Consider the following 13,114-nt stretch of genomic DNA (forward strand, 5'->3'; position numbering starts at 1 on the left):
CGAGTTAGGCTACGATCCTCATGGTCAGCAGTTTGGAACCACCAGCTAGTCCAAGGGAGGAAGACGGCTTTCTACTCCTGGAAAGAGGGACAGTCTGGAAAGCCCACAGGGGTCACTCTGAGTCAGCATTCACTAGATGGCAGTGGATATCTGGGGGAGGGGGGAAAGGGGTTTGACTTAAAATTTGAGTCAGCCTCTCTTTTATTTCCTGATCAATATTAAGTCTTTTCACAAATAGGATATTTAGAATATCATTAGTATTTAGATAGCATATTTTAAATGCCTAAATAATAAGATATTATTCCATAAAATGATCATAACAAGGTTTCAATTATTAATTGAATGCTTGCATAGACTATTAAACACAATTACTGGTGCATCATTGATATATCAGCAGATGCCAATCATTTAAGAATTAGAAAGACTTTGCATTTGCCTCCTTTGTAAGTGCAGGATGCAAGGCAGTTGGAATGATTTTTTGTTTCATATGTTTAAACAACAAAAATGTGTACAAATAGAGCTACTCTAGCGTGTGATGGAAAGGGTGTATTTGAACCAGCTGGTTGCGTAGCCTGGGCGGCCCCTGTGGCAGTACTTGCTGAGCCACCAGCTGAGTTGCCAGCGTAACTGTCGAAGGTATTGCCAGCGGACTTAAGTACGCCCTTCTGGAGACACTATTCTCCAAGAAATGATTGTGGATGTTTGAAATTTTCCTTTCTGCTGGGAGTTACAGATCATGGCCCACGGTCATGCTATGTCATGATAGCGCTAACATTGGCACACATGGAGAGAAGCACCTTACCCACACGCTCCTTCATGGTTTTTAGTGATTCTGGTTCTTATTCCACCTCAGCACAAAAGGGCAACTCTCAGAATTTCCAGGTCTCGGGGGATACTAACTTACAGTCATGAATGTAGGTTTTTCAAAGCTTATCAAAATATATGCTGAGATTCCCCCTGTTATTCAAGAACTATTTATGAAGCACCTACTCTGTGCCTTTTGTTTCTGATACAGCAGAAACAAAATCACTCTTCTCCCTCTGGAGCTTACAGATAGCTACATAATGTGTGAGGATGTAAACACCGTATTTTTCTACGTATTTATGTCAAGCATTGTACCTTATGCAAGGATATTATTCCCTCAGTCTTTTAAAATCAAATGGATTAACATGTTCTAGAACATTTACTTCATTGTCTATGAAAAAAATCTCCAAACCAATACAATTTTATTAGCATTGTACCTTCTGATAGATTCTCATTGTTAATATCTTGTTTTGTGAAATAAGAATTCTGGGAAAATCACTGTTACATTTATCTATATGCTGTTTCACAGTTATATGATATTAATGTATTAGAATATATTATATCTATTTGCGTCATCATCGTAAATAGTCATTTTTATTAATCTGAACCTTACTCTGTTCAAATGTATAGTTCCTTAGATCCTAATTAGAATGATTTATCTTCATACTTTATGCTTATAGCTAGCTAAGGAAATATTGTAAAAATCTTTATAAGAACAAACTTAAGAATGTAAACAAACATCCATTTATATGTGAAGAAACAAGTTTTCGCTGGCAATTCTGTGCAAGCTTAATTGTGTTATTAAACAGCATAATACAAATAAAAGTTTAATATACTTTCATTTATGAAGTAATTGTATTTTTGTCCTATTTAACTTTGTAAGTCTTAATGTAAACATAAACACTGCTTTGCTCTGGAATCTTCTATTTCTGTACATCTATTCTGGCTTAGATTTCTCTGGATTTACATGTAGTCCCTCTCATTTGCTCATTCTAAAACTACAGAAAGTTATGAACTGCAATAATTTTTAATGAAATTTATCATTGAAAATGTCAGTAGTTAATATACAGAAATCAATTGTATTTCAGTAATTAAAATTTTTTTCTTTAATTTCAAAAGATACCAAGTACAATGGCATCAAAAGCTGTCAACTATACCAAGGAAAAATCTAGCAAATATGTTTAGGGCGTGTACACTAGAAACGGAATATTGAGAGGCATCAGAGAAAACCTGTGTAACTGGAGAGGTCTACCACACTTCCAGAGCGTAGAAAGTGGCACAGTGGTGAAGCGTTGTGCTGCTCATCCGAATGCCAGAGGGTCAGACCCAGTCGTCGCTCTGCAGGAGACAGATGTGGCACTCTGTTTCCAGGAAGGCAACGCCTTTGTAAAGCCCATGGGAGGCAGTTCTGCACTGCTCTGAAGGGTTCCTATGAGTCAGAATCAATGGCAAAGCTTTTGTGTTTGCTTTGCTTTATGGAGTATAGAATTCAAAATGTTTTAAGTAGCTAATTCTCCCCACGTCAGTTGGTAGATTCAAAGCAGTCCCAATCGAAACCTTAAGGTGTGCGTGTTTGAAAATCGATAGCTGATTTTCTAAATCAAAGAACAAAGAAGAGCTCAAACTCTCGGGGAAGAGCAAAGATGGAAAGGTGTCTATTCACAGATCATGCCATCATAAAGTGGGAGTGGGGACAATAGTGTGGCATTGGCAGAACAGTGGATAAAAGATCATAGGAAAAAAAAGAATGGCCTCCTTCGTGATGGAGATGACACTGCAGTGTGCTAGAGCAAGGCTGATCTTTTTAATACACAGTGCTGGGGTAATGAATATTCATCATGAAACCAATGAATGGCTTACCTGTGTCTCACAGGTGAGTGTAGAAGTAAATTCCAGATGGAGTGTAAATCTGAATGTGAAATGTAAAACAATAAACCATATAGACCATGTTTATTTTCTTGGAATGGACACAAAATAGTCTTCAAATTTTCTGAAGAAAGACATCAACCAGAAAGGGGGAGAAATGATCATTTGGATTATAGATCTTGATAATAGGTCAAGAACCTCTGTTCAAAAGATCGTTAGAAAAGGCACGGTTTACAGGATGCATTTGTTGGCAGGGACGAGGGTGCTCTAAAAAGTGCATGGAGGTTTTTCATTCTCTGTTCATTTATACGCATGACAACTTGTTTACAGAGCATATTAAGAATTACCATAAACTACTAGGAGAATGAGCACAGATTTAAGCAAATAACTCACAAAAGAGATGCTCCTCAAGCTCTTTAGTCACCAAGTAAACACAAGTTCAAATCACCATGTGATGCCAACACATACCAACCTGAGTATGTGAAACTAAGCATGCAAAGGAAAAACAACAACCACCCCAGCATTGGGAAGAATCTGTATTACTACTACAGAGGAGAACATAAATTGGAATGACCAATTTGGAAAACTGGTGATCTCTACTTAAGATCAACATAGTCATACCCTTCCCTAGTTTTCTTATCTACCTAATGGAAAGCTACGTGATGCAGGGATTCCCTCATGAGTATTGACATAGTTATGACCCAATTCCCTCTCAGCCCAGTAGATTAAAATTTAGAAGTACCTACAATGGTTTATAATAACAGAGCCTTCTTGGTAATGTGCAACAAGGCATTTTAATTATCACCACTTATTTTGCTAAAGATGTTTTTAGTATATCAGAAGTGTTTCTTTAATGTTTTACATGTATAAAACGATAAATTGACATAAACATCTGACTAACCTTAGATCCCAACCATGCCCAGCTGGTTGTTACAACTGGTGTAACACTTTGACTTAAAAATAGGAATGAAGTTTAGGAATGGGAACTCATGTATAATCTAGGCACCGCTTCTATTCTCCAAATGAAATTAAACAGAATGCCCATAGCTAGCCCTATCTATACATAGTGGTATGTTCATATATATGTTGTTTTTATTTTAATTCTTCATTTTATTGGGAGTTCTTACATATGTTATAACATTCCACAATTCAATAATTCAAGCATAATGGTACAATTGCTACCACAATCAGTTTCAAAACATTTTCTTTCTTCTTGAACTCTTTGATATCAGCTCCCTTTTATCCCCTCCCTCCCCCACCTTTACCCCCTAGGAATCCTTGTTATTGTTAAATATTATTATTAATATTCTATAATATTATAATAAATTTTTTTCATCTACAATTCTGTGATTTGCTCCCCTTGAATGGAATTATACAATCATCTTTGCTCTCAATTCCCCCTTTCCCCCTCCTGTCTTCCTGTATCCTCAGGGAATCATTACTCTCTTTGCTGTTTCTGTAGGGTCATCTATCCTGGCCTTCCTGAATCGAGAGATCTTACTTATACTCCTGAACATATGTAGATCTAACAGTATTAATGAAGTGAAACATAAGCCTTCATAGTAAGGAGAGGAAATATTGAAGAACCAGGGGATAATTATGAGTTTCATTAGTACTAGATTGTGACTTGAATTCCTCATTTCACCACCATGCCCCCGCCCACTCTGTGAAGGTCTGTCCAATTGTCTTGCAGATGGGTTTTGGCTCTCCACTTTGTCCACACTCCTTTCCATCGATTTGATTGCTTGTCTTGAAATTTTTGATACCTATTCCCATCACAAGTATAATTGATATTATTCAACATGGAGAATGAAAGACTGAGAATTGCACATAAACATTATGAGTGAATCTCACAGATGAAAATTTGAGTAAAATAAGCCAGATACAGAAGAGAACATACTGAATGTCTCTATTTGTATTGCTTTCAAACAAAAAGAACAGGCAAAACCAACATATCTAAAGTGGTAGAAGGGGTAGAAGTCTAATGACCAGGCAGAGACAAGGGAATGGGGCTTCTGGAGAACGATTCTCCATCTCAGTGGTGGTACAGGGTTGTATTGGTTAAAAGCCTTAAAACAGATTTTTGTGCTTCTCTATGTGTTATACTTTAATACAAAGTTTTAAATTTTAAATATCGGAAACATTAAGCTGCATCACCCAATGTTGACCTAGTCAAATGGAACACTCTTTTTTTAACTTCTTTTAAAAAATCATTTTATTAGGGGCTCATATAACTCTTATCACAATCCATACATACATCAATTGTGTAAAGCACATCTGCACATTCATTGCCCTCATCATTCTCAAAACATTTGCTGTCCACTTAAGCCCCTGGCATCACGTCCTCGTTTTTTCCTCCTCCCTTCCCACTCCCCTCTCCCTCATGAACCCTTGATAATTTATAAATTATTATTATTTTGTCATATCTTGCCCTGTCTGATGTCTCCCTTCACCCACTTTTCTGTTGTCCATCCCCCAGGGAGGAGGTCACATGTAGATCCTTGTAATCGGTTCCCCCTTTCCAACCCACCCTTCCTCTACTTTCCCAGTATTGCCACTCACACCACTGGTCCTGAAGGGATCATCCACCCTGGATACCCTGTTTTCCTGGCTCCTATCTGTACCAGTGTATATCCTCTGGTCTAGCCAGACTTGCAAGGTCGAATTAGGATCATGATAGTGGCGGTGGGGGAGGGGGGGAGGAGAAAGCATTTAGGAACTAGAGGAAAGTTGTATTTTTCATCGTTGCTACATCACACCCTGTCTGGCTCATCTCCTCCCCGAGACCCCTCTGCAAGGGGATGTCCAGTGGCCTACAAATGGGCTTTGGGTCTTCACTCCACACTCCCCCCCTCATTCACTATGGTAAGATTTTTTTGTTCTGATGATGCCTGGTACCTGATCCCTTTGACACCTCGTGATCACACAGGCTCGTGTGCCTTTTCCATGTGGGCTTTGTTGCTTCTGAGCTAGATGACTGCTTGTTTACCTTCAAGCTTTTAAGACCCCAGATGCTATATCTTTTGATAGCCAGGCACGATGAGCTTTCTTCATCACATGTGTTTGTTCACCCACTTTGTCTTCAGCGATTGTGTTGGGAAGGTGAGCATCATAGAATGCCAATTTAATAGAAGAAAATATTCTTGCATTAAGGGAGTACTTGAGTGGAGGCCCAATGTCCTTCTGCCACCCCAATACTAAACCTACAAATACATGCACATAGATCTATTTCCCCATCCTCATGTATAAATATATTTGCATATGTACATGTCTTTATCTAGACCTCTATAAATGCCCTTTCCCTCCCAGCTCTTTCCTCTATTTCCCTTGATTTTCCTCCTGTCCCACTATCATGCTCAGTCCCCACCAGGGTTTCAGCAATTCCTCTTGGTTACATTACCCTTGATCATGCCCTACCAGGCCTCCCACACCCTCCTCACCACCAATTTGGATCTCTTGTTGTTCCCTTGTCCCTGGGTTTGTCAACACTGCTTCCTCCCCCCCCCCCACCTCCCCATCTCCCATGTCCCCCCAGAACTGTCGGTCCCGTTGTTTTCTCTTCCAGATTGTTCATCCAGCCTGTCTTATTTAGACACACCTGCAGAGATAATAACATGCACAAAAATAAGACAGAGCAAAACCAAGCAACAATAGACAACAAAACAACAACAACAAACCAATGACAACAAAACAAAAAAGAAAAGCTTGTAGTTAGTTCATGGATCGTTTGTTGGCCTTTAGGAGTGTTTTCCAGTCCAGTCTGTTGGGACACCATGCCCTGGCCCCAAAGTTCACTTTCAGCAATCCCTGGGGACAAATGAAACTCTTAATCAGGTACTCACCAAGTAAGAGGAATTCTCCAAGATCATCTTTCTCTCTAACAATCTTGAGAAACCTTGAAGCTACAACAAGTGATTCCACCACCAGTAAATTCATGTGAAGGATTGACATTTAGGTCAACATTTCCCTTTCTCCAAGTTTAATTACCTCTTTCATAGGACACTCTACCATTCTGAATCTCATTTTGCCAACTCAATCCTCATTTCCCAATGAGTAATCAAATTACTGGAAGATCAAGAGAGGAGAGACTGATGTGGAAAAATGCTCAACAACTGCCAATTGCCACAGTGGTTCAATTACTGGTGTCCCAAGGAAAGAGGTCAAGACATCAAAAGGTTAACTCACAAAGAGTTGCATGGACCACAGAAGACACATGGCGATCAAAGGACCCACTCTGCCGTGCCTCAAAGGATTCCCACACATAATGCAAGATCGGTGAGGAAAATCATCATGTCAAATTCTCAAAACGGAGCTTTACAAGCATATTTTAATTGATTTTATACTTTACACTCTTAATTTTGATTTTTAGAATGGTAATTGTGATTAAATTTTTGTTTCCAAATGAGGAACATGTTTTATGGTTATTAAAAATGTCTTTTAATTTTTTTCCTACTGTTAAGAAAGAAGAAAAGAGGTCTTAAACTTCAAATATTGTCTTGAGAATATTGTTAAAGAAAAAAAATTTCAGACAGCAAGTCACATGTGCTAATGAGCTCCATTTAATGGTTTTCATCTGGTGACAAGGACACCCCATAGAGATGTTTGGAAATGAGGGCTGGCATTTTTGGCTGCCTTAATGCTTGGGCGAGGGCCTGACACATAGGACTATCCCACACAAGTAACAGTCTTGTCTAAAATCCAGTACTCCCCTGCCTCCAAGACACGCAGACACATTCTTAAAAATTGTGCAAGAGTTAAGCTACACACGCCTGAGAGTCCTCAGTTTGCCCCATCTCTGTAGCTTATAACTGGAAGCCTGCAGACATGAAACAGATACACATCATGACCTTGATCATTTTAAAATAATCATGATGAAAAAGCACTCTTGCCAGACTGCCCAGAAAAATACCCTGTGACCTCGGAGGGCCATGGTGCAGAGTGAGTTCACCAATAGCTTTGTTATCAGAAGGCCAAATGAGGCCTTAAAGTACTTCCTTTTTGGCTCAGGAAGAAAAACATTTCTTATTTTAGCCTCCAGGCTTATGGGGGTGAGCCAGTTATTTCTGGAGTCTGGTAATACTCGTTTGTTGAAACTCTGATAGCATCAGAACTTCATGATATATTCATAGTATATTCACTGGAAAGCTCTGAATTTCTAGCCATACTGAGAAGTTTTAGGACCTAAGCTTAGAACCCCCCCCATAATTTTTTTAATAACCCCTGCAAATTTTAAAATAGTTGGGTTTTAGTTTTACTGGTCCAGTCGTGTGAGTATGTAAAGGGCGACTTCTCTCCTTCCTTCCTCTCGTGTATGAATTAGACATTGTTGGTTTGGGTCCTCAAGTGAGAGACCTGGCAATTACTCCCATACAGATTCCTAGGCTGTAAATCTTCATAGGAACAGGGACAGACAACCGCATCTTTCTCCAACAGAGCGGTTGCTGCGTTTGAACTGCCAACCTTACAGCTGGCAACCACGTGCCTAGCCAAAGTGCCACAAGTGCTTTCCCCATATAGATTCCCAAACCAGACTCACTGTCATCAAGTCTGTTCCAATTCATCAGGACCCTACAGGACAGGGTAGAACTGCCCTGTGGGTTTCCAAGACTGTAACTCTTTTTTTTTTTTTTTTTGGTCATAGAGCTGTAAGAGCCCAGAATAAAATGATTAAAATTAAAATAAATAAAATACAGATGAGAAAAGATTACACAAGTATAGGCCAGGTATGAATCACAATATGTAAATTGTTAACTTATACAGATTAAATTCTCTCTCTCTTTTTTCTTTGTTTCTTCCAAAACATTTTTATTAGGAACTAATACAGATATCATATTATTCCATAGTTTAGTCACATCAAGAAGTATTGTACAATTGTTAACACAATTTCTTTTTTTTTTCAATTTCTAAAATTTCTTTTTGTTGTTGGTTCTTCGTTTTGGGGGTGGGGTTTAACTCATTTTATTGGGGCTCATACAACTCTTATCACAATACATACATACATACATACATACATACATTGTGTCAACCACTTGGGTATATTTGTTGCCATCATCATTCTCAAAACATTTGCTTTCTACTTGAGCCCTTGGTATCGGCTCCTCAGTTTTTCCCTCCCTCCCCGTCCTCTTCCCTTACAAACCCTTGATAATTTATAAATTGTTATTACTTTGTTATGTCTTATACTGTCTGATATCTCCCTTCACCCACTTTTCTGTTCTCTGGCCCTAGGGAGGGGGTTATATATAGATCCTTGTGATCAGTTCCCCATTTCTCCCCTCACCTTCCCCTTACCCTCCTGGTATTGCTACTCTAATTATTGGTCATGAGGGATTTATCTGTCCTGGATTCCCTGTGTTTCCAGTTCCTATCTGTACCAGTGTAAATCCTCTGGTCTAGCCGGATTTATAAGGTAGAATTGGGATCATGATAGTGGCGGGGAGGAAGCATTTAGGAACTAGAGGAAAGTTGTATGTTTCATCATTGTTACCCTGCACCCTGACTGGCTCGTCTCTTCCCCACGACCCTTCTGTATGGGATGTCCAGTTGCCTGCAGATGGGCTTTGGGTCTCCACTCCACACTCCCCCCCTCATTCACAATGATTTGATTTTTTGTTCTGATGATCCCTGATACCTGATCCCATCAACACCTCATGATCACACAGGCTGGTGTGCTTCTTCCATGTGGGCTTTGTTGCTTCTGAGCTAGATGACTGCTTGTTTATCTTCAAGCCTTTAAGACCCCAGACGCTATATCTTTTGATAGCGGGGCACCATCAGCTTTCTTCACCACATTTGTTTATGCACCCACTTTGTCTTCAGCGATAGTGTCAGGAATGTGAGCATCATGGAATGCCAGTTTAATAGAATAGATTTGTCCACCTGCTACCTTAATATGTGGCAGTAGAAAGCCTTGTCTTTCTGCTGAGGAGCAGCTGGTGGCTTCAAACTGCTGACCTTGCAATAAGCAGCCCAAAGCATAACCACTAAATCCTAAAGGGTACATGGAATTGCATCAGAATCTACTCCATTGCTCCTGATAACAACTGTGTTTGCAATTTAGCCCCTGCAGTCACTCTAAGCCACCCCCTCCTACTGTACTCTGTAAGTATTTACACATCTCCAGAGTACGTCTGGCGTGGTGACAGTACTTGTCTCCACCCTCTTGAGGTTTCTGGTTCTGCAGGGATTACACCTTCTGTGTTATTACTGAACATGTCCAGCAGTGAATTGTTTTTTTAAAAATACTGTTGAATCCACTTCTGTTATCTGATTAGATTTTACTGACTTTCCCCCCACGAGTCTTCATTAATTTAACGGGGCAGCCATGGGCATGACTTCTATCTTGGTAACAAGCATCACCAAAAGTGACCATCCTCACCTAGCATAGTCCATGCTCCAAAAGCTGCTCCACGGGACAAGAGCAGAGCCTTAGAGTCCTGACTACCTGGCAGGCACTATTCTGAAATTTTGCACAAACCAATTTGAGACTCACAATTTAATGGGCATTGATACTGCGGTAATATTAAACATCAAGTCAGTTACTATGTGCAAAATTTCAGACTACTGTTTGGCACATTGGTAATCCAAAGTATTGCTACAAAATCAGGAGACCTTTATTAAACAAAAGCAGTACAGTTTCTGAAGGTGGCATTTCCTTCTTCTGCCTATTGCAGAGATAGTTCTAGAAGACGAGTCCCTCAAGTTGGAAGGACTCAAAATATGACTGAGGAAGAGCTGCCTTCCTCAGACCTAGAATCGAACATAGAAACTTGGATAGAGTAAAGCCTTCAGGGTCTTCATTTGCTGATGAACATGACTCAATGAGAAGAAACACTTGCAAACAGCCATGGATAGCAGGAACTTGGAATGTACAAAGTATGAATCCAGGAAAATTATAAGTCAACAAAAATAAAATGGAATGCATGAAGATCAATATATTAGAGGGTTGTAAGTTCAAGTGGACTTGTAGTGGCCATTTTAGATTAAGCATTCATATGGTTGACTATTCTGAGGATGACATCCTCAAGAGGAAAGGTGTTGCATCCATTGGGAAAAGGATCAATCTTGAAGTACAATGCTGTCTGTGATAGGACAATATCTATTCACATACAAGGAAATCCAGTCAATGCAAATATTATTCATATTTATGCATTAGCCACTAAAGCTAGTTATGCAAAAAGTGAAGAATTGTACCAACATCTCCAGTCTAAAATTGATTAAACATGAAATCAAATTGCATTGATAATTATTGGCGGTTGGAACGCAAACACTGGAGACAAAGAAAAAGGAACAATATTTCGAAAATATGGCCTAGAGATCACATAACAGAACTTTGCAAGACCAATGACCCTTTTTTTATCACAAATACCTTTCTTCAACAAAACAACTGACAACTATATATATGAACTCCTCCAGACAGAATACAAAGCAATCAAATTGACTACATCTGTGAGAAGATATAGTAGAGAAGGTCAGTATCAGCAGCTAGAACAAGACAAGAAGTCAACAGTGGAACGGATCATTGGTTGCTCATATGTAAATTCAGGCTAAAACAAGTCCACAAGAACCAAAATACAAAGGAGTCTAGCCCACCGGAACTTCAAGAGCATCTCAAGAACAGAGTTACTCATTGAACACTAATGACAGAAGACTGATGAGCTGTGGGAGGACATCACGAACATCATACATGGAGAAAGAAGAGGTCATTCAAAAAACATGAAAGAAAAAATCCAAGAGGATATAAGAAAAGTCACTGAAATTTGCTTCTTAACGGAAGAAATGATGAAGGAAAAGAACCAACAAGAGAAATTCAAAGGGCAGCTCAAGATGGTGAAGTATTATAATGAACTGTGCAAAGATCTTGGGTTAAAAAACCTGCAAGGAAGAACATGCTCAGCATATCTTAAACTGAAAGAACTCAAGAAAAACATCAAGCCTTGAGCTGCAATATTGAAAGATTGTATGGGGGAAATATTGAATGATAAAGAAAGTGTGCTAGTCCAGGGTAGACTAGAGAAGCAAATCCATAGCAATTCTTATGTGTATAAGAGAGAGTTTTATATAACGGGTAATTGTACATTAAGAAAGCATCCCAACCCAATCCAGTTCAAGCCCGTATGTCCAATACCAATCTATAAAGTCCTCTTCAGACTCACAAAACACATGCAATGAAGCCAAATGCAGGAGGATCACAAGCCAGTGGATAGAAAGTCTTTGGATCCAGTGGCATTGTAAGCATTTCAGCGCTGGCAGTGGTCTCTACGTGGCTTCTCCAGCTTCAGAGGTCTGGTTGCATTAGAGTAGGTCCATGTAGCTTCTCCAGTTCAAGGCACTAGTGCAGTTCCATGTGTCTTGTCAGCTGCAGTATCTCCTGGGGAGTGAGCAGAGAGAGAGAGAGAGAGATGTCTCCCGCCTCCATGGAAGAAATACCGGATTTCCTAGAATTCTCAGAAGACCATGCCCACACAGAGGCCTCATTGGCTATGGCCTGATTGACAGCTGAGACTCCACCTCTTCACTCATAATCTCTCATTGACAAATGATTACATAATCACCACAGAGAGCTTCAAGAGAAGCTGAAAATAATACCCAGAACCACTGGACCAAAAAGAGCTGGGAAAACTGCCACCTTTCCAGAAGTAGCATATGAACAAGTACTAAGGGTATGGAAGGAAGAAGTCCAGCTTCATTGAATCTATGAGCCAAAAACAAGGCTCCAGGTATTGATGGAATGCAGTTTGAAATGTTTGAACAAGCTGAGGAAGCACCGAAAGCACTCACTCATCCAGTCCAGGGAATTTGGAAGAGAGCTACTTGGCCAACTGACTGGAAGAGATCCATATTTGTTCCCATTCCAGAGAAAGCTTACCTAAGAATGCCCAAATTATAGCAATATCATTGCTATCACATGCGGATATCAATGGAACAAGGGATATCATTGCTGATGTCAAATGTATCTTGGCTGAAAGAGAATCCTAGACACATGCTTACCTGGGTTTCATTGAGTATACAAAAGCATTCTACTGTGTAGATCATAGCAAATCATGGATAACACTCCTAAGTCCTTAACGTTTAACTCAGGGCTTAATATGCAGTGAATCCCTCATCCATCCCTAATAAACCACTAATACCCGTAAGTCTCTATATATTTGTCAGCTTCAGAATTTCATATGAGTGAGGTCATATAATATTTGTCCTTTTGTGACTGACTTATTTAACTCAGCACAATATTTTCAAATGCCATCTGTGGCAGTTATATACTCTGTTGTCAATTTGAGAGAACTAAGAGTGAAGGGGTGGAGTCTAGCCTGTCAATCAGGTTGCAGCTTGATGACCTCATTTGGAGGCACTAAGGAGATAAATAGCTTTCTGGAAGCAGGACGCAGGCTCACTCCCTTGGAGACATTGTAGCTGACAAGACACATGGAACTATGCTAGTGCCCGG

This window comes from Tenrec ecaudatus, chromosome 7 (genome assembly GCF_050624435.1).
Source record: "Tenrec ecaudatus isolate mTenEca1 chromosome 7, mTenEca1.hap1, whole genome shotgun sequence".
NCBI classification, from domain to species: Eukaryota; Metazoa; Chordata; class Mammalia; order Afrosoricida; family Tenrecidae; genus Tenrec; species Tenrec ecaudatus.